Raw genomic sequence first — 25,551 nt, 5'->3', positions numbered from 1 at the left:
TTGCCAACTACTGGCCTGGCAGCAGAATACAGCGTTTTTAATCATTTTTCGTCGATCCGTTTTTATCTGTAAGTGAAAAACTTTTCGGTTTTTAGTACATCATTGATGTGTAAATGTACCCTTACTTTTACAAATGGGGACCATAACTTAAGGATGAACAAATAATGTTTTGGTCATAACATTAAAAATAATATTTAAATCGGATAATATTTAGAGCTTTGAAGTCTCTCAAAAGGTTGTACGAATCCTGAAATGACTGTTTCATATTCTATTTATTAGTATTTCTGCCACAATACCATGTTTAAAAACCATTGAAAACAGTTTTGCTTAAATCTTAAATTTTGAGGAAACCGCAATACAGTGACTGATATAAGAGTCTAAGCTATTTTGTCTAAAGAGAAAGTGCACCAAAATTTAAAATCAGTCTATTTTGTCAATGTCGAATGAATGTAGTGATGCCTAATGTTAATTAAAGGGTTAGTTCACCCAAAAATTAAATTTCATTAAGTACTCACCCTCATGTCGTCCCAAACCCATAAGACCTTCGTTTGTCTTCGTAAACAAACGAAAAAAAGTCCATGTGACTACAGACTACAGTCAACCTTAATATTAGGAAGCGACGAGAATACTTTTTGTGCACAAAAACAAAACAAAAAAGAGAAATTGCACAAAAAATAAAAATCAGTCTATTTTGTCTATGTCAAATGAATGTCGTGATGCCTAATGTTAATTTAGCCATCACAGCTTTATAATGTGCAGTATCAAATCCATTGTGGTCTTGATATCCTGATAATTTGTAAATACAACATGCATTATGATTTATATTCTAGAATGTGACCGTACTTATGTACTTATGAGTACAATAATTGTTGTTTTGTGACTTTGTCCTTATTTGTAAGATCATTTATTCATTGTGCTTGCCTTGTTGACTTGTTGTTTAGGTCCAATTTTAGACAATGACCTCATTCATCTGTGATTACAGATCATTTTAACCCTGCTTTAGAGTTATTTTGAGCAGATTAAATGTTGTCTACAGGTGTCTTAGATAACTGTTGCGTATCCTTAGACTAAATACAGACTGTAATTAGTGTCAGAAGAATATATCTGTCTGACCAGAAATGGGGAATGGATTGCTTTTATCTATTTAACCTTTGAATAAGCTACTTTAAAAGTACACTAGACCATTAACCAATAATTTAATGCATGTTGCACAGAAAAAGAGCAAACCGTTTGTCTGGACTTTTCCAGCATGTCCTCAGAGAGATGGTTGTTCGGTATGGTTTGGTTGTTTTTGAAGTTGTTCCTGAAGAGTTGCTGTTGCTTTGAGCTGGAAGGGATTTCTGCAACATGCTCTTATTTCTTCTGCTCTACTTCATATTGACCTCCTTCTGTTTTGAATGTGTGCCAGCAGGGCCCGACTTCTTCCTTACCTCGACAGACCCTCACGATCACAAGCCAGATGGGTTCAGGCACCCCTCCCATAATTGGGCTACAAACCTCTGTCCTGCACGACTGCGGCCCCTGAAGCAATGTGATGGAAACAGGTTTCCTGACGGATTAGAGGTCGCATACAAGATCTCAGCATGATGATAATATAGATGAGAATATCTAGGCCAATTAAAATCATAAGAGTGCATAGTGAGTGCACAGTTTTGATTTTAAATCAATGTGCATTGCCCCCTTTAGCTCTGAGTGTATATTGAGCTAATTAGTCGGCTGGCACTTAAAAGACAAATTGTCTAGTTTCCAGAATCAGTCTAGCTTTGAAGGCCGGCCCGTTAATTTAATCACCCTATTTCTACATTATTAAAGAAGACGCTGTAAGCTTCTATCGATCTTGCTAAGGGTGTCACTGATTTGTCCTGCCTAGTGGGACGACGGCCTCAATGTGAAAACAACAGGGATTAGGTCAGCAGTTTGAACGTTTCTGCTAATCATGGATTAGCCCACATTCCCTCCTGAACGTGGTCCCGGGACATCAAGGTGTGCGGACAGCTGCTTGACCACCTCTGCTTGATCCAACTGCTCCAGAGCAGACAAAAATTATGAAATGGCTCATTAGCCAAATCAAATGACAGGGCGGGACTTTGGATTGGATCATTGGAAGTTGGGCATTGCTAACAAAATAGAGGCAGATCTGAATCCCCTTTTGCAGTCAGTTGTGGGGGATTTCTCTCCACCCTCACATTACTGTAAGAACTTTATTTATTGAGGATGAAGACGGCACTAAAAAGCGACAGAAGCACATGAGAGAGGCGGACTGGTGGTGCATGTCCGTTGACGCGGAGTGAGTGGGGAAGAGCGAGCGTTTTCTGTTAATTCCTATGGAAGTTGAGCCTCATGCTCGCGTGCAAGTTAAGTGTGACGCTTAACTTCCATAGGAATTAATCTAAAAACGCTCTGGTCGCTTGCTTTGCTCCAGTGGACACTCAGCCTGACTGACTGAGCGTGTCCTCTATCAGGTTCCTTTTAATGTTTGAGGGTACTGTACACCCCAATGACTGGCATCAGCGGTGATTAATGCATTGATCTCTATAAAGTGAAGCATCAGCTTAGCCCAGCGACAGCATTTACCCCTTACGTCACTGAATCTGCTGGCAGTTCCAGATAGCTCCGCCCTCGAGCCATAGCATGTGACAGGAAGAGATAATGAATCGTTTTGAGGGGGAGGGGAGGTTAATGTTTTTGATTTAAAGATTAGAAGGGCACGTGAATTAAAAATAAAAGTGCACGGATAAATTATTGATAATAAATACTGCAATATTCCATAAAAAATTAAGAATTGTCAATTTGTTTTCATGCCGACTTTAACAAGTTATAAAGTAAAATATCTAGCTTTCGCCAGACCACCTTCCATATTCAACTTACGAAGAAAATGTAACGCCTCTCACAGTTCAAAACGCTTAAACTACGTCCTGTGCCTTCCATATTCAACTTATGTAAGTTGAATACAGAAGTCGGCCTGTCGGAAGCTAGATATTTTACTTTATAACTTGTTAAATATGGTTATTTTTCTTACACAAATGCATCGCTTCACTTCAGAAGGCATTTATTAACCCCCCGGAGCCGTGTGGAGTATGTTTATTATGGATGGATGCACTTTCTTGAGCTTCATACTCATTCACTGCCATTATAAAGCTTGGATGTGTCAGGATATTTATTAAAGCAGAACTAAGTAACTTTTTTTACCTTCATAAATAGTTTTCTTACAATGGTTAATTGACTTATAGTGGTGTGTTTGAGACGTGCACTAACTCCCTCTGGCACGTCTACGCCAGAAAACAGCACTTGCAAGTTGAGCTACATCGACCCGACACAATTTCGCCTTGTGTTCACGTTCACGCGAGAGAGACAAAATGCTTTACGGTAATTCAAAAACGATGTATTTATTATGACTTTATAAGACAATTTCGAAAATTACCCACCTCCATCGAGTTTTCTTGTACTGTATTTTCAAAACTACTGCGCTGGTAGTCATTGTAGTCCAGAGCTGCGCTTGGAGTATTTACGACAGTGTGATTCACTGAAGGAACCTGTAGGGGGAGCTTCGCAAATCTTGCTGAGTTCCGCTTTAATATAACTCCGATTGTGTTCATCAGAAAGAAGAAAGTCATATACACCTAGGATGGCTTGAGGGTGAGTAAAGCTTGGGGTAATTTAAGGTGAACTAATCCTTTAAGCCGGGTTTTTACTGTACAATTTTGGCCACAATTTGGCCGTCTAAAACAAATATTGAGAATCCTAAAAGATTCCTCTGATCCTAGGCCAAAATCTAAAGTCTTTGATCACTAGTTTGACATGTTCACCACCGGTCGAATAATGACCATTGCGATCAAATTTTACCTCAGACGAAATTCTGGCATTGTCTGAAGATTTAACGCACAGTCCTGCAGTGTGACTTCTCCTACGACAACCATCAAATCAAGAACCAATAGATGATGCAGTTAGTGAGACAACAAAAAACCACCACTTGCTCCACACACACTTTTCTTGTCAAGACAAGCCATGATCAAAATTAACTTCAGAGTTTGTTTTTGTTCGCTCGCCACCATTTCAATCCAGCATGTAAAAGCAGAACACTCGAACACTCGAGCAACAGCTAAAAATCACTCAGAACACCTAAGTAATCATAAAGCAACTGTAGCCTGTTTCCCGCTGTGGTAAACTCCGACCGCATTCCTTCCTTTCAGAGCCAGATTTTTTCTCTTCAAGGAATGGGATGAGCCTGTAGTTCTTTGATTAGTTAGGATTTCTTAGCCAGGCTCCCTTCCAGGCAATGCAGGACAGCCGTCGGAGGATTCCTTCCACGTGATGATAGGACTGTTTGAAAGAAACCAGTCCCAAGATGAGCAGTTGACTTCAGAGGAAGAGTAATCTGCAGAGGATTGTGGGGGAGTGTGCTTAGTTTTATGGCTCGGGAGACCATGAGATTCCAGTTCTCATCCTTGATTTGGAAGAATTTCGATATTTTGAAGTGTAAATGGGCACTTTTGTTCTCACCAGTGTCATCTCAAATCTTCTATTGTATTTAACAGCATATAGTGTTCAATGTTATTTATATACAGTACCTATACTGTAGTATTTATTAATATTTTAAATTTGCTTTTATTTTTATATTTTCATTTTAAATTTACTTTAGGTTTTAGTGATTTTTTTTTGCTTTTGGTTTTTTTCTATTTGGCTATGTTTATTTCAGTTTTAGTTATTTTAGTACTTAAACTTTGACAAAAAAATTAGAAATATTTTTACTTAACATAAATGAGTTTAAGTTCTTTTTCATCTACTGATCTGTAATAGTTTTAGTTAACAATATCAGCACTGATTGTGGCGGAAATTATTTTAAAAAACTGAAAAATGTTGTAAATAAAATGGATAATTGGTGTGCATATCCTATTGAAATCCGATCAGATTTAGCAAGTGTGAACAGCAAAAAATCACACCAAATTTTACAAATCCGTTTTAGGGCTGTCAAACGATTAATCGCGATTAATCGCATACAAAATAAAAGTTTGAGTTTGCCTAATATATGTGGGTGTACTGTGTGTAATTATGTATATATAAATACACACAAATTAATGTATATATTTAAGAGAAATATGTTAATTATGTACAAAATATTTTTATTTATATATAATATAAATTATATAAAAAAATAAATAAATACATATACTTGTAAATATTTCTCAAATATATACATGAATGTGTTTGTATTTATATATACATAATATTTACTCACAGTACACCCACATATATTAGGCAAACTCAAACTTTTATTTTGTATGCGATTAATCGCGATTAATCGTTTGACAGCCCTAATCCGTTTCAAGCTACATTTATTTGTGGTTTGAAATTCTATTCAAATCTCATTTCTGGAAATCACTTTCAGTCCGTTCAGATTTCGCGTGGTTTATGTGACTTTCTCACGCCGCGTAAAATGTAAACGTTAGACGTTGTTAAAGGAAACACTGAAAGTCGCAGCAGAAACAAGGTTGTGTTGTTGCAAAGTGCCAGACGAGCGGAAAATGACAATAATACAGAGAAACCAGTATTGAGATGTGTTTTGGTCGATTGGATCACAAGTAGGTGAGGGATACACATTCTTGTTTACATCTGGTGTTTTAATCTGTCTATTTTGTCCACTTTCAACCACTGATTTCTTTGAATGCGTTCTCGACTACCTCTGGAAGTAATCAAAAGTGGACAAGCTCAAAACATTTTAGACCCCGTTTATATCTGTATTTAGCGTCATCCTTGTGATCCGATCGACCAAACCCTTCCATGTTGCTGTTGGGTTTGTTTTTGGTGTATACCTACCAACACAACTTCATTGTCATAAACACCAATGCAGATATTCCAGAAAGCGAAAGAGCGGCATGGGTCACACAAATCGGATCCGAACAGTTGCGACACACAGTCAATAAATTCAGATCAGATTCCAATTTGATACACATTCAGATTTGGACTGACACGGTGAACGTAGCCTAAGACCCCCTAAGTCAGACTTAACTTCTGAGGCAGGGGTGATGTCATTACAGCCTTTTGTGCGTAGAGCCCTGTGTGAAGCCTGGCAGTCCTTCCTGTCTACAAAAGCTGAATAGCCGCTCCATTCACACACCGCCACACAAAGGCTGTGGCTTCTGAGCGGTTTGCAAATCTACTTTTATGTAACGTCCTGGAAGAGTGGCGACCCTAAGAGAGTGCGAACGGATTATTAAGTGAAAGGAAATCTAATAACATGGCCGTATGACTCAGTTTGCTTCCTCTGAGATGTTCTGCTCCTGTTTGGCTAATGATGTAGGTTTGTTTTGTTGAGTCACAACACAATCCTTTGTTGATAGTTGCACATTGCACAGGAAAAGGGGGAAAAAATAGAGTGAGATTGTCTTTGGATGCAAGGCTCGGAAACCTGAAACCAAAGTTGAATTAGAATAATACACATCTCAATTGCTCTCAGATTTCTGTTTGTTAAGAGTAAATCTCTCTTTTTACTGTAAAGAGTTTCCCATGAAGCCCCCCTGTTGATCAGTCTTTCTGATGCCATCTCCACAGGAAGAACAACATGAAGCCCTTCATTCAATGGAAGACGTTTCCTTTCGAACTTTAAGACAGCATTTGTTGAAGTACTAGTAAACAACCTCCAATCCCACAAAACACGGGTAAAGCTGTTAAAAGCCCCCTAGCGTGACGAGCAGGTGGATGTAATGTTTCTTAATTAGGATTATATTCATCCACCCACTCCCATCTTTCCCTTCTGCTGGCCCGCACAGGAAGTTCACAGCAGGCAGCATCTCAGCGGGTGGTTATGGTTTTTGTAAATCTCTTATAATTCAGAGTTTATATAAATGGTTACCGTAAAGCTCTCTGTGGATTATTCATGTACTGTAGCTGCCGCGATTTACTGCCATCAGGCATGAGGCTGGGAAATGATGTAGGCGCTCTTATCTTGTGTATTTAACAAAGTTTGAACATACATTTGCAACGTGATGTGCAATTCTTATGATTCTTTTCAATGAATCAATTGGTGAATCAGAGTCAGAGGTCTGAATCATGGATGGAATCAACTTGCTTACTGAACAGAGCAGAGAATCATTATGGTGTATGTTTTGAAAGCAAAAATATACATGATTATATGTAAATAAATACAGAATTAAACTAAATGTCCTTTTGTAATAGAATCAAATGAGGTCAAGAAAGAGACCTCAAGGGATGTTGCATCCAATTAAAGGGTTAGTTCACCAAAAAAATGAAAATTCTGTCATTAACTCACCCTCATGTCATCCCAAACCCGTAAGAGCTTTGTTCATCTTCGGAACACAAATTAAGATATTTTTGATAAAATCCGATGGCTCAGTGAGGCCTGCATTGACGGCAAGATAATGAACACTTTCAATGCCCAGAAAGCTACTAAAGATAAATTTAAAACAGTTCATGTGACTACAGTGGTTCAACCATGTTATGAAGCGCTGAGAATACATTTTGTGTGCCAAAAAAAACCCCCAAAATGGGCGATTTCAAAACACTGCTTCATGAATCTTTTGTTTCGAATCAGTGCTTCGGAACGCCAAAGTCACATGATTTCAGTAAACGAGGCTTTCTTATGTCATAAGTGTTTAGAAATTTCAATAGTTCACGTGACTTTGGGAGTTTGATACATGCTCCGAACCACTGAATCGAAACAAAAGATTCGTAAAGCTTTGTCTCCCTCATGTTTAGGTGTGATCTAAATGCATAAAAACCCTATTAAGTCTACTGTCTCCTAACAGTGTTAACCAGCCTAGGTCATGTCTTAAGGCAGTATGGCATAGTGAACACCTAATTAAACTACATTTGCTGTGCAACTTTGCACAAGTGAATTCATTTTGAAGACAGTCCTTGAATTGTGGATTATAACCAGCTTTAGCTGACTAGTTCTTTACTGATTACTGCACTGTACAGAGTAAAGTACATCAAAGAGGAACTGCTTTGGAGGAAGTCCAGAAAGGGAATCTGGCTTCAACCTGACTTCTTTATTTTATTTATTTCTTCCGTCTGAGTCTTTGTCCTGTGTCTAATGGTTCCTCTTCCGCCATATGTATGTGTGTGTGTTGTGAATCATGTCCCTGTCTGGTTCTGTTTCTGGGATGTTGCTGACTCACATCTGGAGCTCTTACAGGCATCTGGTTCTGATCGCGCCAAACCCACTCACTTTCTCAGCACGCTCTGGGTCTTTCGCTCTGTGCTGCTCCGTCCTGTCCCTGTGCAGCACAGGAAATGCATGTGGATGATGGTGGCCTGCTGGAATATTAACGAAGGTTCGGCAAAGGCAGCAGGGCGTGTGTGTGTGTGTGTGTGTGTGTGTGTGTGTGTGTGTGTGTGTGTGTGTGTGTGATTTATTCACTGCACCCAAAGCTCCATTCAAACTGAGCGAGCCAGGTTTTTCAAAGCCAGTACAATTGCACATACAATTCTTGTGTATAACATGCTTTACAGTTGAATAATACAATGACAATAATCACAGTAGTGCACAACCTTAAGTGTCCTCTTGCTTCAGTAAAATGACGGAATATGTTCAATAGTTGCAAATAGTAAAATAGTTATTTGTTAATAATGATATTGTCACCAAATGTTTTTATCATTTATTTTAAATTTTATGAATCATTTATTTTAACATTTTGTTATTCATTTTTCACAGATTTCAAGATTGTTTTAAAATTGTAAGTTGTCTAAATGCCCTAATTTGATCATTTGATCACATAAAGATCATAATAATTTTAAGAAAAACAAATCTTTTTTTACCTATTATCCCGATTTTGTGGCTAGAAAAATTTTGCATATTTTTGAGATTTGCAGCAGGTAATCCAATCATAATCTATCTAGAGTTAGAATTATATATTTTAAATTAGATTTTGCTTTTAATTTTTTATACTGTTAAAAAGTTTGGGGTTGTAAGTTTTTTTTTGTTTGTTTGTTTTTTTTTTTTAAATAGTTTTTGGGAAAAGTCTCTTCTGCTCACCAAGGCAGCATTTACTTGATGAAAAATACAGTAAAACAGTAATATTGTGAAATATTATTGCAATTTAAAATTTTACTGTGATCAAATCAAGTGGATTTTCAGCATCATTACTCCAGTCTTCAGTGTCACATGATCCTCAAATCATTGTAATATGCTGATTTGCTGCTCAAGAAATATTTCTTATTATTATCAATATTGAAAACTGTTATACTGCTTAATATTTTTGTGGAAACATATATATATATATATATATATATATATATATATATATATATATATATATATATATATATATATATATAATATATATATATATATATATTTATTATTATTATTATTATTATTTAATTATTTATTTATTTATTATTATTATTTTTTTTTTTTAGATTTTTGATGAATAGAAAGTTCAAAAGAACAGCATTTATTTGAAATAGTAATCTTTTGTAACATTGTAAATGTCATAAATGTGTCCTGCATAAAAAGTACTAATATTTCTTTCAAACAAAGAAAAAAATTTTACTGCCGCTAAACTTTTGAATGATAGTGCAAAATGAGCATCTAATTAGCATAAGGTGACCATATTTCTCATATTGGAACCCAGGACGGGTGAGCAAGGGGTGGGCAATATTACCATTTTATTTGTAATATGAGAAATTTTATTTCACAATAATTATTGTTATATGACAAATGCAATAGAGCTATACATTTTTCAGATACAGTAGGATTATTTACCATGTATACATTTATTTAACATATTTTAATGTTTGATTAACCTTAATGACAAACAAAATTTTAATTAGGCTACTGTCCCTTAAAGACCGAATTCATGGATCTAATACACTGACACACATCCATTTTTCAACCACCTGTTTACGTCCACTTAAGCCATAACCAAAGAGAGAGAGAGTGCGCTCAAGAAAGAGCGCTTCTGGTGTGTGCCATGAAAGACAATGCGTGCAACTCAATCATCTCCCTAGTTCAGTAGTCAGGGCATTGATCAAGGAGTTGGCCACATTTACACGATATACTGATTCATGACCTAGGAAGCTAGGGAGCTGATTGAGACGCAGGGTATGTCATTCAGCGCCTGTCCTGCCTTCACTAATGGCAAGTTAATCGATAACTAATTGTGATTGGATGGTAATTTTGTTCTACGATTAATTTGATTGGGCTGTTCTCACGTAACAGACACTACTACTACTATTCGTTCTATTAGTCATAACAAAATTTTAGGAAAGATGAAATATGGGACAAAACATTATTTTTTTCTTAAGTCAGGACACTAAAAAAAGACCTGAATTACGGGACTGTCCTGGGAAAAACAGGATGTCTAGTCACCCTAAATTAACGGCATCATATAATCAATTACTCCATAAAACCTCAGTTAATGCTCATTAGCGTGCTCCGTGTAATTGTACTGCTTTGCACTGGCTTTCCCTTCACTGCGTCAATGTTACATTGATGGCTTCTGTGTCTCAGGAGAGCCTGCGGTTTGCGTTTAGGCTCAATGAGGCGTGAGGAAACTTCCTCTTCCTACTGCAGGCCTGTTTGCACACTGAAGCAAGCTCGATTCCCAAAAGACTTGCTGCCACTTCCAAGAGGACTAAATATATACTGGCCACATCCATCAGTGTGGAACAGCTGAGCTGACATTCCTCCGTCATACCGCCTGTGTTGACGTGTTCTCTGCTTCTGAAAGTATATTATGATTGATCTCCTATTGAGCGCACCAGTAGGGTTTTAGATTTAAAAAATGATTTTAATGACACCGTAGAAACCTTTCAAGATGTTGTATTTTACTTAAAATCAATGATTTATAGTTATATATTGTATTAGCAGTTTGATTACGTCCTTCGCAATGCTTTATGGGATGAGTAGTTCATTTCCTCACAAAAAACATGTTGAAGTGAAATTTGTTATGTATAAACTTTTTATTAAAGGCACAATATGTAATTTTCACCACTAGATGTCGCTTATTCCAAACAAAGGCATAGCTTGATGATGCCATAGATGAGCATGGAATCTTGGGAGTTGTCATCTCCACGGCCACGATTTGATTTGCACGATGCAGAAAATGTGGACAGAATCGCGGAATCCGTTCATAAAAACGGAATTTACTATATAACGTGAAATGTCACAGAATTGGTCAAATTTTTGATGAATGAATAAAAAGCAGGTCAGTAAACGTAAATTAAATTGCAATAACGACTAGTGTCTGTGAATATTAAACTGCAAAAAGACTATTTAAAGGTGCCCTAGAATCAAAAATTGAATTTACCTCGGCATAGTTGAATAACAAGATTTCAGTACATGGAAAAGACATACGTTGAGTTTCAAACTCCATTGCTTCCTCCTTCTTATATAAATCTAATTTTTTTAAAAGACCTCTGGAAAAGAGGCGAATCTCAACATAACAGTTACGTTACATAACAGTCGGGATGATTAATATGCACGCCCCCAATATTTGCATATGCCAGCCCATGTTCAAGGCATTACACAAGGGCAGGACGTCTGGATCTGTGCACAGCTGAATCATCAGACTAGGTAAGCAAGCAAGAACAATAGCGAAAAATAGCAGATGGAGCAATAATAACTGACATGATCCATGATAACATGATATTTTTAGTGATATTTGTAAATTGTCTTTCTAAATGTTTCATTAGCATGTTGCTAATGTACTGTTAAATGTGGTTAAAGTTACCATCATTTCTTACTGTATTCACGGAGACAAGAGCCGTCGCTATTTTGATTTTTAAACACTTGCAGTCTGTATAATGCATAAACACAACTTCATTCTTTATAAATCTCTCCAACAGTGTGTAATGTTAGCTTTAGCCACGGAGCACTATCAAACTCATTCAGAATCAAATGTAAACATCAAAATAAATACTATACTTACGCGATTAGACATGCTGCATGACAAACACTTTGTAAAGATCCATTTTGAGGGTTATATTAGCTGTGTGAACTTTGTTTATGCACTGTATAACTGCACTTAGGCCGTGTGTCCACCAGAGCATTTTTAGCCAGCTGAAAACGCTAGGCGCTCTGCTTAAAACGCCCGTCTGTGAGCGCTTGAGAGCGCTTCTGCAGCGCAGCGTTTGTTTCCGTTGAGACGCTTTGTTGCTATGATACGGAATATCCGCGTCACTGTTACTTATAACTGATTTTTGCAGGTAATTTGTTTCAAACTAAAAATGTTCACACAATGTGAAATTACTTGTTATGTATGTTCGGAGACCAGCAATATTAATTTCTCATCCATTTTGTCCCGCCCCTCCTCCACTCTGATTGGACGGCTGGCTAAAATGTGACAGTGATGAGTGCAGCGTTTTACTGAAAGTTGAACATTCTTCAACTCGAGGCGACCAGTAAAAAACGCAGAACTCTTAGCGTGAAAAAGACGTTCAGCGCCTCGTTACGCTCCTGCCGTTTAAAAAACGCGGCGCTCCCATTGAAAATAATTGAAAAAGTACGCTAGCAGCTGGAAAAAACGCTCTGGTGGACACACGGCCTTATAGTTGAGAGCTCAGGAGGGCAGGGAGCGAGAGATTTAAAGGGGCCTCGCAGCCTGAATCGGTGCATAGTTAATGATGCCCCAAAATAGGCAGCTAAAAAAATTAATTAAAAAAAATCTATGGGGTATTTTGAGCTGAAACTTCACAGACACATTCAGGGGACACCTTAGACTTATATTACATCTTTTGAAAACACGTTCTACGGCACCTTTAAATATGAATCCTGCATGTCTGTGTGTCTCTGAAGTCACTTCATAAGCATTTTACCGTTCTGTTTGAGAAAATCTATCGCCATACCATAAACGCACAGAAACTCAAAGCTCTTGGCAACCCTTCAAAATAAAAGTTCGATTTAACTTGACAGAAACTGTTGTACAGTAGAATTTAGATACGTTTCAATGTAATAATAATACTAACACTAATAGACTTAAAAATAATAATAATACATTATTAAACTATATTTTTAAGGAACAATCTCAGTTTTTCTTCCATGTTTTAATTTTAACAGTAAAGCTCTGTTGTGCAGCACTTTGCTTGATTAAAAAAAAAAGTTTTAATTTCATGATTAAAAGATAAATTAAATTAATGTTATCCGTTCATTTGATTGCCAGAAAAATTTTAAATACGCAACAGAATTTCAAAAACAAAATCATAAAAAGAATTCAATTAATTAGACATTCTTTTTGATTATTGAAATTTAATTTAACCATTAAAATCGAGTTTCCAGAAAAATAAAAACGGAATTTGGAAAAAAATAAAACAGAATTTCATGCTTGTGCTGCAGTCGCCCGCTTCCGCTCTTTTCGTAGCGTATGTGGGGTTTAACATGGTTAAAACAATCATACTAAATACATTTGAGTGCGTTATGTTATGTTGCTCTGTATGTTCGCTCGTGGCTGCTGCGAGAGACTTGATGCACTTAGCAGTAATCTTGATCTATATTAGTAAACCTGGAAATCGAGGGTAGCGCGGATTTGAAGTCATTGACAGGCGACGCAACGACACGCTCCTGGTTAAGATTGCTGATTTCTCTGGATTTCAACATTGTTGGAAACATTTGGGATAATGTAAGTACACAAGTCACTAAAATATATAACATCGTTCTAGTTGTTTTTCGGGGTTTTTAATCTAAAAATTGTACATATTGTGCCTTTAAATAATTTCCTGAAATGAAATAAATGGAAAAACATGACTTCTAGAACTAAGTTGGTGGCGTCCACAATTGTGTTGTATAGGCTGTGATGAATATCAGTGTGTTTAGGATGGACATTATTCAATGCGTGTAGCTTCCTGTCGCTGTGTCAAGCGAATGTTGGTTTACTTCACAACATCCCGGTCCTGCACCCACAGGAAGACAGCATGGTGACGTCAAGAACTTATTATTTCAGGAAACACCTGGAGGAAGGAGAGATGGGCATAACCTCTGACCCATGACCTTCTTCTGGAGTTGTTTGTGTGTTTATTTTAGACAGTTTGTTGTGTCATTATTTGCTCTTCCTAGAAGTCCTGTGGAAGCTATAGAGCCTCAATCCTTCCACTGGTGTACAGTTCTTCTGGCTTTTTTAATAAAACTGCCAGGATATGGTGATTTTTATGCACAGACAAAAAAGTATTTTGTCCTAAAAATCTTTGACTTGAAGTTAAAATGTTATGAGGGGTTTTAGATTAGGCAGGTGTAAATTGAAGGGAGGTTCACAGGGTGTTTGCAGTATAAGGACCCTTTGCGTGTGGCCTGCGATTAGTTCACCGCCCCTGAGGAACAGACACTTCAGACATGAAGCCCAGCAACCGAACAAAGAGTGTCACCATGGGGAGGAAGTGGTATAATTAACCATTTCAGGTCACGTATTTCGTTCTCACACAATACTGCCATACATTATGTTCCCTCAACTGAGTCCCACAACTATAGACAAGTACTCAGTGCACATTCCTTACAGAGCATTTCTTAGATTAAGCCTGTCTCATTTTTGTGTTGTTTTTTCTTTACTGTGTTTCATTTCAATTTCAAGAAACTTGGAATATCAGGAATGTAAGATCTTCATGACAGCTAGACATAACACTAGGGGCAAGGACGTTATGTAGTGAAATATCAGACGCAAATAGGTCCAGGAGCGAAGACGGAGGGCAGACAGTGAGTGTTCAGGATGTGAAGCGTCTTGGCTAGCTGGGCTGGTTTATATTAGCTCAGGGTGGTCTGTCGTGACTCCAGCGTGCAAAAATGTCTGTGGAGATGCGAAGAGACACACACAGACGCACTCCGCCTGGCTGGGCTGAGACGGGTTGAGGATCGCATCACAGTGTGTCACTGCTGGGGTGGGTGACAAAAGAGACTCATTCAAGAGCAGGGGTGTCCACTGTCCTGCAGAGTTTATCTCCAACCCCAATTAAACACACCTGAATCTGCTAATCAACGTCTTACGCATACTGGAAGCTTCCAGGCAGGTGTGTAGAGGGAAGTTGGAGCGAACTCTGCAGGACAGTGGCCCTCCAGGATGCCTCTGCTAGAGAGAGAGCTCAATGAAAAAAAGGGAATAAGGATTTATGCGGTCGTTACTGACCATACCCGAAAAGCAAAAAGAAAAATTGCACATAAAATAATCTCCTGACGCTGCAGTGGTCTTGGCTGTGGTTGATGTGGAGAGATCTTACATTTTTGTGGGCTGCACTTGTAGTTTAGACTGCTATGGAACAACATACCAGACACGGGGAGTTTTTGTTCCTGGAAATGAATCCTGTAAAAAGTTGGAGGAAACTGTCCAAAAGTTCAGAACTGACTGCGCAGTTAAAACCTTCGCTGTGACTTTTTTGTTCTTCCTCCTTCCTGTTTTTTAGGACTGTAAAAATCCATCACTTTCATCATCCGCTGATGTTGTTTCTCGTCCGTCACATCCGTTAATTACTTAATAGTTTGCTGACATTGCAGGTACCAAAGCGTGTGATTTTGAAAAAATAAACAGTGGAAAATGACGATAATTTGTCCAGATTGTAGCCTGGCTCAGGAAGGATGCTTTGGGTCAGTGCTGTGAGGCCGCTTGGCGTCCGCCTCTCTCAAACTCACGAGACCCGAGCCAGTGGTCTAATGGCCCCGTCCTTCCTCCTCTCAAGCTTAAATCCCAAAGGATTCACCCATAAGCCCCAGCGTTGTCCTGGCCGCTCCCAGGGTTTAGCGCCGATCCCACTAGACCATGACAAAGAATATTTGGAGAACAACTTATGCTTACAGCCTGTCAAAACTGACAGAGACAGAGTAACAATAAACAGTTTGTTAAAGAAATAAGATTTTTTTTTCTTTCTTCAGCAAACCAGAATTAAAACTGAAAGCAGTGAAGACCAAATTAAAAGTTTTGCTATTTTTTTTTTTTTTATTTGGTTTCTTACAGTTTTCTGGGAAAGATTTCACTAGATCTCATGAATGTGAAGGTGCAATATGTAAGAATTTTGAGGTAAAATATCCAAAAACCACTAGGTCAGTGTTATATATTTTGTTAACTTGAATACTTACAATATCCCAAATGTTTTCAACTATTTGTAAATCGTGAGAAAACTGCAGTTTTAACCAAGGCTCCGGGACGTGTGAGGAGTTGCCTGTCAATTGCGTCATACCCGCGTTACCCTCGGTTTCCGGCTTTATTTTGTAGAAACCATGGAAACACCAAAGACGCTCTAATATTTATATGTTTTAATAGACAAGGGAACAACTGTTTTGATATATTTATAGACAGAAAACTAATTATTGTTATATAGCTCAACACGTTTAGTCTTATTGTTTAAATCTAGTTTTCTTGATTTTTTTTTTTTTTTTTTTTGCGAGTATCATGCTTTACCATGCCTCAGAAAAAACACTATTTTGTCAAGTAGCTAACATAGCATAATCACATGCAGCTTTATTTTTAGTAACAGTAATACAGCATTTTCTCCATCATACAATACATTTTAAAATTAATTGCATGCCATTTATCAACACAAGCATCCAGCATTTAATATGATATTCTAAAATCGATCTATCTTACTGCAGTGTGCAACAGTGTCTCACAGCAGTCACCGAGCGAACGCACAGAGTAACATTATATATTTTCAACACACTCAAATGTATCTAATATGATAAAAAGAGCTGCGTTACCTCATACTCATGACCGGAAAAGCGGAAGCGGCGCCGGCAATCGCTCCAGCTCCTCGTTCAGCTCCCACAACACTCGGTCTTGCTCTGCTTCATACTACAGTAACGTTAATAATCACATCCATGAACATGATTTCTTCCCGAGTCCTATCGCGATTATTTCCACAGGCTGTGAGGTGAAGACCACATGTCCCAAGATTCCACACTCAAACTTGGCATCATCAAGCTACGCCTTTGTTTTGAATAGGCCTCTAGTGGCCTCTAACGGACAGAAAATATTACATATTGCACCTTTTAATGTGTAGAGAAAAGCCATAAACTATCGAACATTTAAAGTAATATTTCACCAAAAAATAAAAATTCTGTCATCATTCATTCACCCTCATATCATTCCAAACTCCATTTGACTTTCATCTGTGGAACACAAAGTTAGATGTTTAGCAGAATGTTCATGTTGCTAATTTCCATACAATGGAAGTGAATAGAAACTAGGGCTGTTAAGCTCTGAAAAAAGTTCTACATATGACTTGTGTTCTATATTCAAAGTCGTCTGAATTCATATGACAGCTTATTGAGGAACAGGCGTCAAACCAACATCTTGACGTGCCATATTTCATTATGTAAATGTGAATGAGACACAGGGCTAGTTTATTTTAACAAATAATTTAAACGTCAGTATGTTTGCCATATAATGCTATCATCATTGTATATAACTTTTTACAAGATTATAATATAGTGGTGCTTTTTTTGTATTATCCAGCCTTTTTGTAGTTTGAAAATCATGAATTTCATAAGATGACAAGATTTGCATTTTTGGGAGAACTGTTTCTATAAGACAGCAGAGACATTTTCTTCCAATAGGGAATGTATGTGAAAATTTATGAAACAATAAATGTATTTTTATGTGTGAATTTACTCTTAATGGATCTGAACAGGATGGGATGGTCGTTGACGCTCGTTTTAGACTATAGTAGTTGTCGGCTGAACTTTTGCTCCTTTCGTGAAGTCGGTTTTATTGTTTTAACCACAGAAATGAAACCTATATATTTTCTTTCTAAGCTCTGAAACACATGTTTGTTCATATTGACTCAGTAAATCCATTTGACACTATTCCTTTCTATAGGCTGACTGTGTAAGTACTTCTCAGTCTCTGTTGAAGTGTTATTAAAGGGTCTTTTGCGTGTGTGAGCTAAGACTGTCTATGAACATCTCTGTTTATTCTCTAGTCATGATGAGGGATGGCTAGGGCAGCTGCTCTCCCTCCAGGGGTCAGAGGTCAGACTAGAGTCAAAGGGTCACGCTGGGATCTTTGGCTGCATCAAAGCCCATTGGTGGCCTGCAGTTATTGGCCGTTTCAGTGCATTACTTGCATAGCATCCATTGCTTCAAATGGTATTTGCAGTGAAATAGCTAAAATAGCTCAGTGGTTTGTTTTCACATCAGTTATGTAGATATGAACAGAAAACGCAAAGAATTTATTGCGCAACTTTTTCAGGAGTGTATTTCAGTGTGAGCTGTCTCTCTGTGTTGCATTTTGGTTTCATATTTTATCGAAGCAGAAATGTAAACTTGCTGATTTCCTGTGAACAATGCTGCAAATTTCTTTGGTTATCTGAAAATAAGTAAACAGTGTCTTAACCAGGCATGACAAATTTTCCAACCAGCTACGAGGTAAATCACAACATTACAAACTTTGATTTGAAGCAAAAAAGTATTTAAGAATTGGACAAAAAGACTGTGTAGGCTACTTGATGGATTTAGTGAGGGGAAAGAACCACAAATCCCATGAAACATTACAAATAATTGAATTAAAAATGGGGAAATATAAAACTATTGATTTTATATCCATATAAAACAATATATTTTACATTTACAAATATTGAAGTAGTTTTGAGTGTAGGAACACATCATTGTTTCGCTTCTCTGATTGGTTGAGATTTCTCTGCGGAATCATGGGTAATGTAGTTTTTCACCAGGAAATCCCTTGGTAAACACGATTATTTTTAAAAGAAGTTGAAATGGTGCAGGCTGATGCCTTACAACTTGATTTACAACCTTGTAGCTCACAGTAGGTTTGTCTTTAAATGTTTATGAGTTATTGTTGAAAAACCTTTCCAATATGGAGAAAATGAATGGCATTTTTACTTATAAATTGCTTGTTACACTCTAAAAAATGCTGGGTTAAAAACAACCCAGGTTGGGTTGAAAATGGACAAACCCAGCGATTGGGTTGTTTTAACCCAGCAGTTGGGTTAAATGTTTGCCCAACCTGCTGGGTAGTTTTATTTAACCCAACTATTGTTTGAAAATTACTATATGGCTGGCTTAAAATGAATCTAAAATGAAATTAAAAATGTTCATTTATTAAACATATTAATAAATGTTAATTTTCAAGATATTTTGGGTTCATCTTAAGTAAGCAATACTGTAATTTTTAAACAATAGCTGAGTTAAGTAAAACTACCCAGCAGGTTGGGTTGTTTTTAACCCAGCATTTTTTAAAGTGTATATTTCTCATTTGTAATATGCTTTGGATAAAAGTGTCCAAATGAATACATGTAAAATAGTCTTAAGACAAACTGATTTATCTGGTCTCTTCCCAGTTGTCCCCTTCGATGAGTTTTCTGCCATTGATTTGGAAGAGTCAGGTTGGTTTGTAATTATCTCTGCAGAATATTCCATCTCATCTGTGTCAGGGCTTTATCTCCTGATGCAGATATGCCATGGATGTGGACGTCAGGAAGGAAGTGATTTCGCGCCCCTGCTGCTGAGATTCACTCTTTTGTGTCCTTCCTCTCTCATTTCCTCTGGTCATATTAAGACAAAATCAGATTATAATGAAGCTTATGTAGAGCAGAATGTGTCATTTGAGCTACAACTTCTTCTTTAAAGACGTTCCCATCTTTAATCATGCCACACATCTCATATAGACCACAGTATTGGCATTCCCACTGCAGTCTGGTGTTCAGTGGCTGGGCGACAGGAAGTGACCCTGTGCTTTCTGCCAGTCGTGCTCAGAGGTTGGTGCTAGAACATTCCTCCAGTGAAGGCTGTGAAGATGTCTCGACATTTTCAGAAAACAGACTGTGAGCTGTGTGGGGTTGTGGGAGTGCTGTCCATCCCAGCTGATTTCAGCTGACCTTTTAGAGCTGAATCATTTAATTTGCTGCAATCTGTAGCTCTGACTTAAGGTCAAGTATTCATTAGACTTTTCTTTCTTGAAGATGACAACCAGTTTTGCACTTTGCAGTAGATTAATTTCACAAAACCTGTCAAGAACATGAAATATGGAGATACAAGGTTATCTAACTTCCGCCAGACCGCCTTCTGTATTCAAATTAGGGAAAAAACGGAACTAAAGGTGATGATACACGGGGCAACTTTTTGAGCAATGTTGCCGGGCAACGTTGCTTGGGCACTTTCCCATTGAGAATGAGCAACAAATTTATATCTGGATACGTTAGATCGGTCGTGGGCAATTTTTTGAGATCCTCCAATCAGAATGTTAGCAGCCGATCACATGACCAGTTCGGAGATTTCAGAAAAAATTCAAACAAGATGGCGGCCTCTCACTGGCAGTGGAGCGGAGAAAAAGAGTGTGAACTTATATCTTTTTACGCTAGTAAGTTGTCATGCGTCAACCCAAAACAGGGAATACCTTATATATTGCTTAAAATGCCAACAACTGTCCAAAGTAATGCATGAAGCTGTAATTAAGCCATTGAATGTTTTCATTTAAATACTAAAACGACGGAGTTAATTTAACGTCTGTAGTAGCGTAGGCTGTAGGGCGTATGGCACATGAATGTAGCTTTTGATGCGATCGACGCGGGTTCGAATCCGCCTTTTGCTGAACTCGCTCTTCTCCCTTTTTCTATCACAAATCAGATCGGAAAGGCATTTATTTTTAATAAAAATGAAGAAAATATTTGAAAAGTTGAAATAAAGTGCCTATAAGTGTTTATAGTAAGGTATTTATTGGGTTGGCAATAGATTTGCTCCTCTCTGATTAGTTGCTGCTAACTGTCTGTTGCCCTAATTAGTTGTCCTGTGTCTCATCAGGTTGCCCGTTGACGGCAACATTGCCCAGCAATATTGTTCAAAAAGTTGCCATGTGTATCATCACCTTAACAGTTGAATAGGGAAAGCGTAGGACGTACAGTATAAGCTTTTTGAAGAAGGCGGTCTGGCGGGAGCTACACTCTAAAAAATGCTGGGTTAAAAACAACCCAAGTTGGGTTGAAAATGGACAAGCCCAGCGATTGGGTTGTTTTAACCCAGCAGTTGGGTTAAATGTTAAATGCTTACTTAAAATGAACCCAAAATATCTTTAAAATGAACATTTATTAATATGTTTAATAAATGAACATTTTAATTTCATTTTAGATTCATTTTAAGTCAGCCATATAGTAATTTTCAAACAATAGTTGGGTTAAATAAAACTACCCAGCAGGTTGGGCAAACATTTAACTGCTGGGTTAAAACAACCCAATCGCTGGTTTTGTCCATTTTCAACCCAACTTGGGTTGTTTTTAACCCAGCATTTTTTAGAGTGTAGATATTTTACTTCATAACTTGTTAAATATGGATATTTTATTACATAAACACATCGTTTTGCTTCAGAAGGCCTTTATAAACCCCCCTGAGCCATGTGGACTACACGTTTATGATGGATGGATGTGGATGGAGACACTTTCTTCAGCTCATTCTCCTTTGGTAACGCATACTGCCATTATAAAGCTCGGATGCGTGAGGATATTTATTAATATAACTCCGATTGTGTTCATCAGAAAGAAGTCATATACACCTAGGTAGGGCTGAAACGATTAGTCGACATTATCGACAATGTCGACATTAAAAAATTGTCGACATATGTTTTGTTGTCGAATAGTCTTTTGATCTCATATGACATATTTGAAGGGCCTGCAATAATGCGGTTTGACTAGTGGGGCGCTGTAGTGCAATACTGTAATGCAGCCCTCCCGAGTCGAATCCAATAGAAGAAGACACTGTGCTTCGGAGTGCATAGTGCAAACAAAGTCGAACCCGTAAAATGTGGGAGTTTAACATGCTGTCATGCAGGGCCACCAACTCTCACTGTTCGCCACATCTCCATTTTCTCACGCAGTGAAAAATACATAGCAGAGCATAGAGGACACAGACAACGCGCCGACAGATAAGACAGATCAAGTTACTTTTGATAAAAAAAAAAAAAAAAACTTAAATTCTGTAAATTTTACTACGTGATTCAAACTAGGGATGGGCATTTTTCCAAAATATTATATTCAAATATTTGGGCTCATAAAAAACGAATATTCGAATATTCGTTTATTTAAATTACGTTAAATGAGAAAGACGTTATTTTTTTACATTCATCAAGATTTTGTAACCATTTCTGAACAAGCTTACGAATAAACACAAGCTTAAATGATATCTTAAGGTTTCAAAGCATTAAACAATATGTGCAAACAAAAAATATAAAGAACAAAAGCATTTAAGCTCAAGCAGCGCGAAAGGGAAAAACATTAATAAAGCAGACAGCGCCAGTTATCGTACAAAACGTAAGGTACATAATACACTCGAGTCAATATATGGTTATCGTGTTTATATTTTTTCACATGTTCATGTTGAGAAAAACAATATCCACATGCTCGGGTGAGAAAACGAGCTGCAGACCTTGCAGAGACGCAAAGATAACGATAATACATAACGTATGCTAAGCTAAGTTTCTAAAAGCAGCACTTTGTTTTCTGTTCGTAAATATATCTCCCTCGATGAAACTTAAAGTAAGCATATGTCTCAAAATCATTTTGCTATCAGATAAGTTGCGCTTACCTGTCGTCAATGCAGTGATGGACAGCTGTCTTTGTTCATTCGACTGGTGTTTAGATTTCATGTGCTTTCTCATTATGATTCTCATTCTCGATATTATGATAACTCGGTTTCATTTGATCAAAAATAATTCCATTGTGTAAGATCATTTGCATCCAAGTAATTCCAAACTTTGCGAAGCAGGCGACAACATTTTGTGTCGATCAAATAAAACACGCTCCACAGCGCCACCCGGTGCATTTAGTTATAACTGCGAGTTTTAGTGCTTATGATTTATCATGGATTCACTGCATTTACAGCCAGCAAAGCAACATAGTAAAATTTGAATAGTATTTTTATTTTCGAATATTAATTACAGAACGAATATTCAACTATTTTATTCAAACAATACATGTGGTTGTGGCGCTCTTTAATGTGGAGTGACAGATCACTGTAGCGCCTCAGTTCAAGCGGCATGTGAACCTATTATCTTCCTCTCTGCATGAATGAACATTAAAAAGTATGTTGAAAGATACAGTACAATTTACTGAAATTAAACCAGCTATAATGTAATCACTTAATCCGAGTTTCTACCGCAGAAAGACCGCAATAAAACAGCTTGCAAACAAATATGTCACAAAATGTTACATTTACCTCTCAGGAAAGCCATTCAGTGACCATAAACTCGATAGTTAGTAAAAAGAAAAAAAAGAAGAAATCTAGAGAGGAGCTTTTTTCAGAAAATATTTGCACAATATTACATATTCATATTTTTACTCTTATTAAAAGGTTATTACAATTTCCAGACAGTACTTCATTTTAACAGTATTTTTATTAAAAATACACTTTTAAAAGCTGAAGTGATTTCCTAGTTTTAATTATTAAAGTATAACTGAGTATTTTAACTAATTGCTAGTGGAATAATCGAACAAAGCATATGGATTATCCAGTACAATAATCAATGATTAGTCGATTAATCGTTCCAATAATCAGTAGATTATTATTATCAAAATAATCGTTTGTTGCATCCCTACACCTAAGAGGGTGAGTAAAGCCTGGTGTAATTTTCATTGGAAAGTGAACTAATCCTTTAAAAAATGAAAATGAAGTCTGTTTTAGATGTTTAAGATAAGATATATTATCTTAAGATATATTTCATGACATTATTTTCATGACAATTGAGCACATTTTACAGTAATCATCATTGAGAGCATTTTTACTTTTGACATTGTTTGTATTTCTCAGGAAAATGTGCTTAATTGTCATGATAATGTATAATTCTTCATAAAAAAAAGGATTATATTAGTATATAATAATATATAAGGACAATATAAGTTCATGTGTCTCATAAATCTGTTTCCCACACAGTTCAGGTGTGTATGGTATGGAGTTGATTCATTGAAAGAGTTATGATGTTTATGTTGTCAGGAGAGTCGGTTTCATAACAATCTGATCTCCATCTGCTCTGACCTGTAAGAATGTTGAACCCTGGCCAGTATGTTTTCCTGGACGTCCACATTAACTCCCACACTGCACTGAACACACCCCTGGGTCCTGGACGCATTAGCACCTCAGAACGTCTGGAGATCTTTTGTGACATCACCTCTCAGGCGGGAACAGATTTTTGGCGGGAAATCATCTGATAAAGCGTGGACCGCCGTGCTTTCTCACACATGATCCACGCAGGCGGGTTTCGGAGCGGCGATTAGGGAATTGTTTGCACGCACACGCCAGCTGGGTTCACTTTGCCGTGCCAGAACACCACTAAACACAGATAACTCATCGTATCTGGCCGTGGTGGCCTCGCAGGGTCTGGGATGAGGGGGGGGTCCGGGTGGGCTCTTTTGCTCATGACACATTTTTGATGCTTGACTGCATTTTGACCCCTCCAAAATCAACACGCTTTCACCCAGAGACGTCTGCGAGCTGACGTCTCCAATGAGCTGGACAACCCTGTCTGCTTTCGGCTCGTCCTCCACACGCCACACACCCATAAAGCAGGCTATAAAGGAAGCTCGCTTGGGTTAAATCTGTCTGCGGCTTTTTGGAGACGTCCCACTCTCGCAAGAGACTAAAACCAGACCTGAATTACAAAACAAACACAGACGCAGTTAGTAATGCAGCTTTAGGGAAGAGAAGTAGCGTCGCTGATAGATGTTTAAGGGGGTAATGTACAGTCATTATCATAAAAATAAACCTTGCCATGAAGTGGACTCTGAGTCTAAAGCGGTTTATTTTGCAGTAATGACCGACTTGCTGTACATTATCTTGCTTACTCAATTTGTATGAACTTGTCTTTGAATTTAATTAAGCAAACTGGCACAGTTTTTAGAAACCTTAATGGCCAAACGCAGCGTGCAATGGTTACAACCACTATGATATCGTATGCAAATTAATTTTAAAGGGGACCTATAATGCCACTTTTCACAAGATGTAATATACGTTTCTGGTGTCCCCAGAATGTGTCTGTGAAGTTTCAGCTCAAAATACTCCACAGATAATTTATTATAGCGTGTCAAATTTGCGCCTATTTGGGTGTGAGCAAAAACACACTGTTTTTGTGTCTGTCCCTTTAAATGCAAATGAGCTGCTGCTCCCGGCAGCTTTCCAGAAGAGGGCGGAGCTTTAACAGCTCGCACTTCGGTTGCTCAACAACAACAAAGCTGGAGAATCTCACGCAGCCAAAATTAGGGCCCTATAAAATCCCCCAAATTCCGTTTAAATTTTTCTGGATTCCGTTTTTTTCCGTTTTATTTATTTTTGGACTCTATTTGAATGGTTAGTAATCAAAAAGCATGTGTAATTCATTGAAATATTTAATCTTGTCCAATTTACCAACAATTTAATAAAAGTTTAACAAAAAAATTACATTTTTTTTTAGGGCCTTACGTTTTATTCTTTCCCCTCAAATTTTATTTTTACCAAATTCTGTTTTCTGGATTCCATTTTAATGGTTTAATTCCATTTTAATAATCAAAAAGCATGTCTAATTAATTGAATTCTTAAAAACAACAATATTAATTAATTAAAAAATATATTTTTATGAATTTTTTTTTTCTTCAGAAGTTCTGTTTTGTATTTAAATCTTTTCTGGCAATGAAATGAACGCATAC

At 37.4% G+C, this 25,551-nt stretch overlaps 1 protein-coding gene across 3 annotated transcripts in view; it reads left to right on the top strand.

Annotated features, from left to right (window-relative positions):
* The window catches only part of acap3a (ArfGAP with coiled-coil, ankyrin repeat and PH domains 3a), an 88,964-nt gene that overhangs the window by 6,172 nt on the left and 57,241 nt on the right, over window positions 1–25,551 (top strand). The window lies entirely within an intron of this gene.

The sequence above is a fragment of the Chanodichthys erythropterus genome, chromosome 20 (genome assembly GCF_024489055.1).
Source record: "Chanodichthys erythropterus isolate Z2021 chromosome 20, ASM2448905v1, whole genome shotgun sequence".
Classification (NCBI taxonomy): Eukaryota; Metazoa; Chordata; class Actinopteri; order Cypriniformes; family Xenocyprididae; genus Chanodichthys; species Chanodichthys erythropterus.
This window is presented reverse-complemented; position numbering and strand designations above follow the sequence as displayed.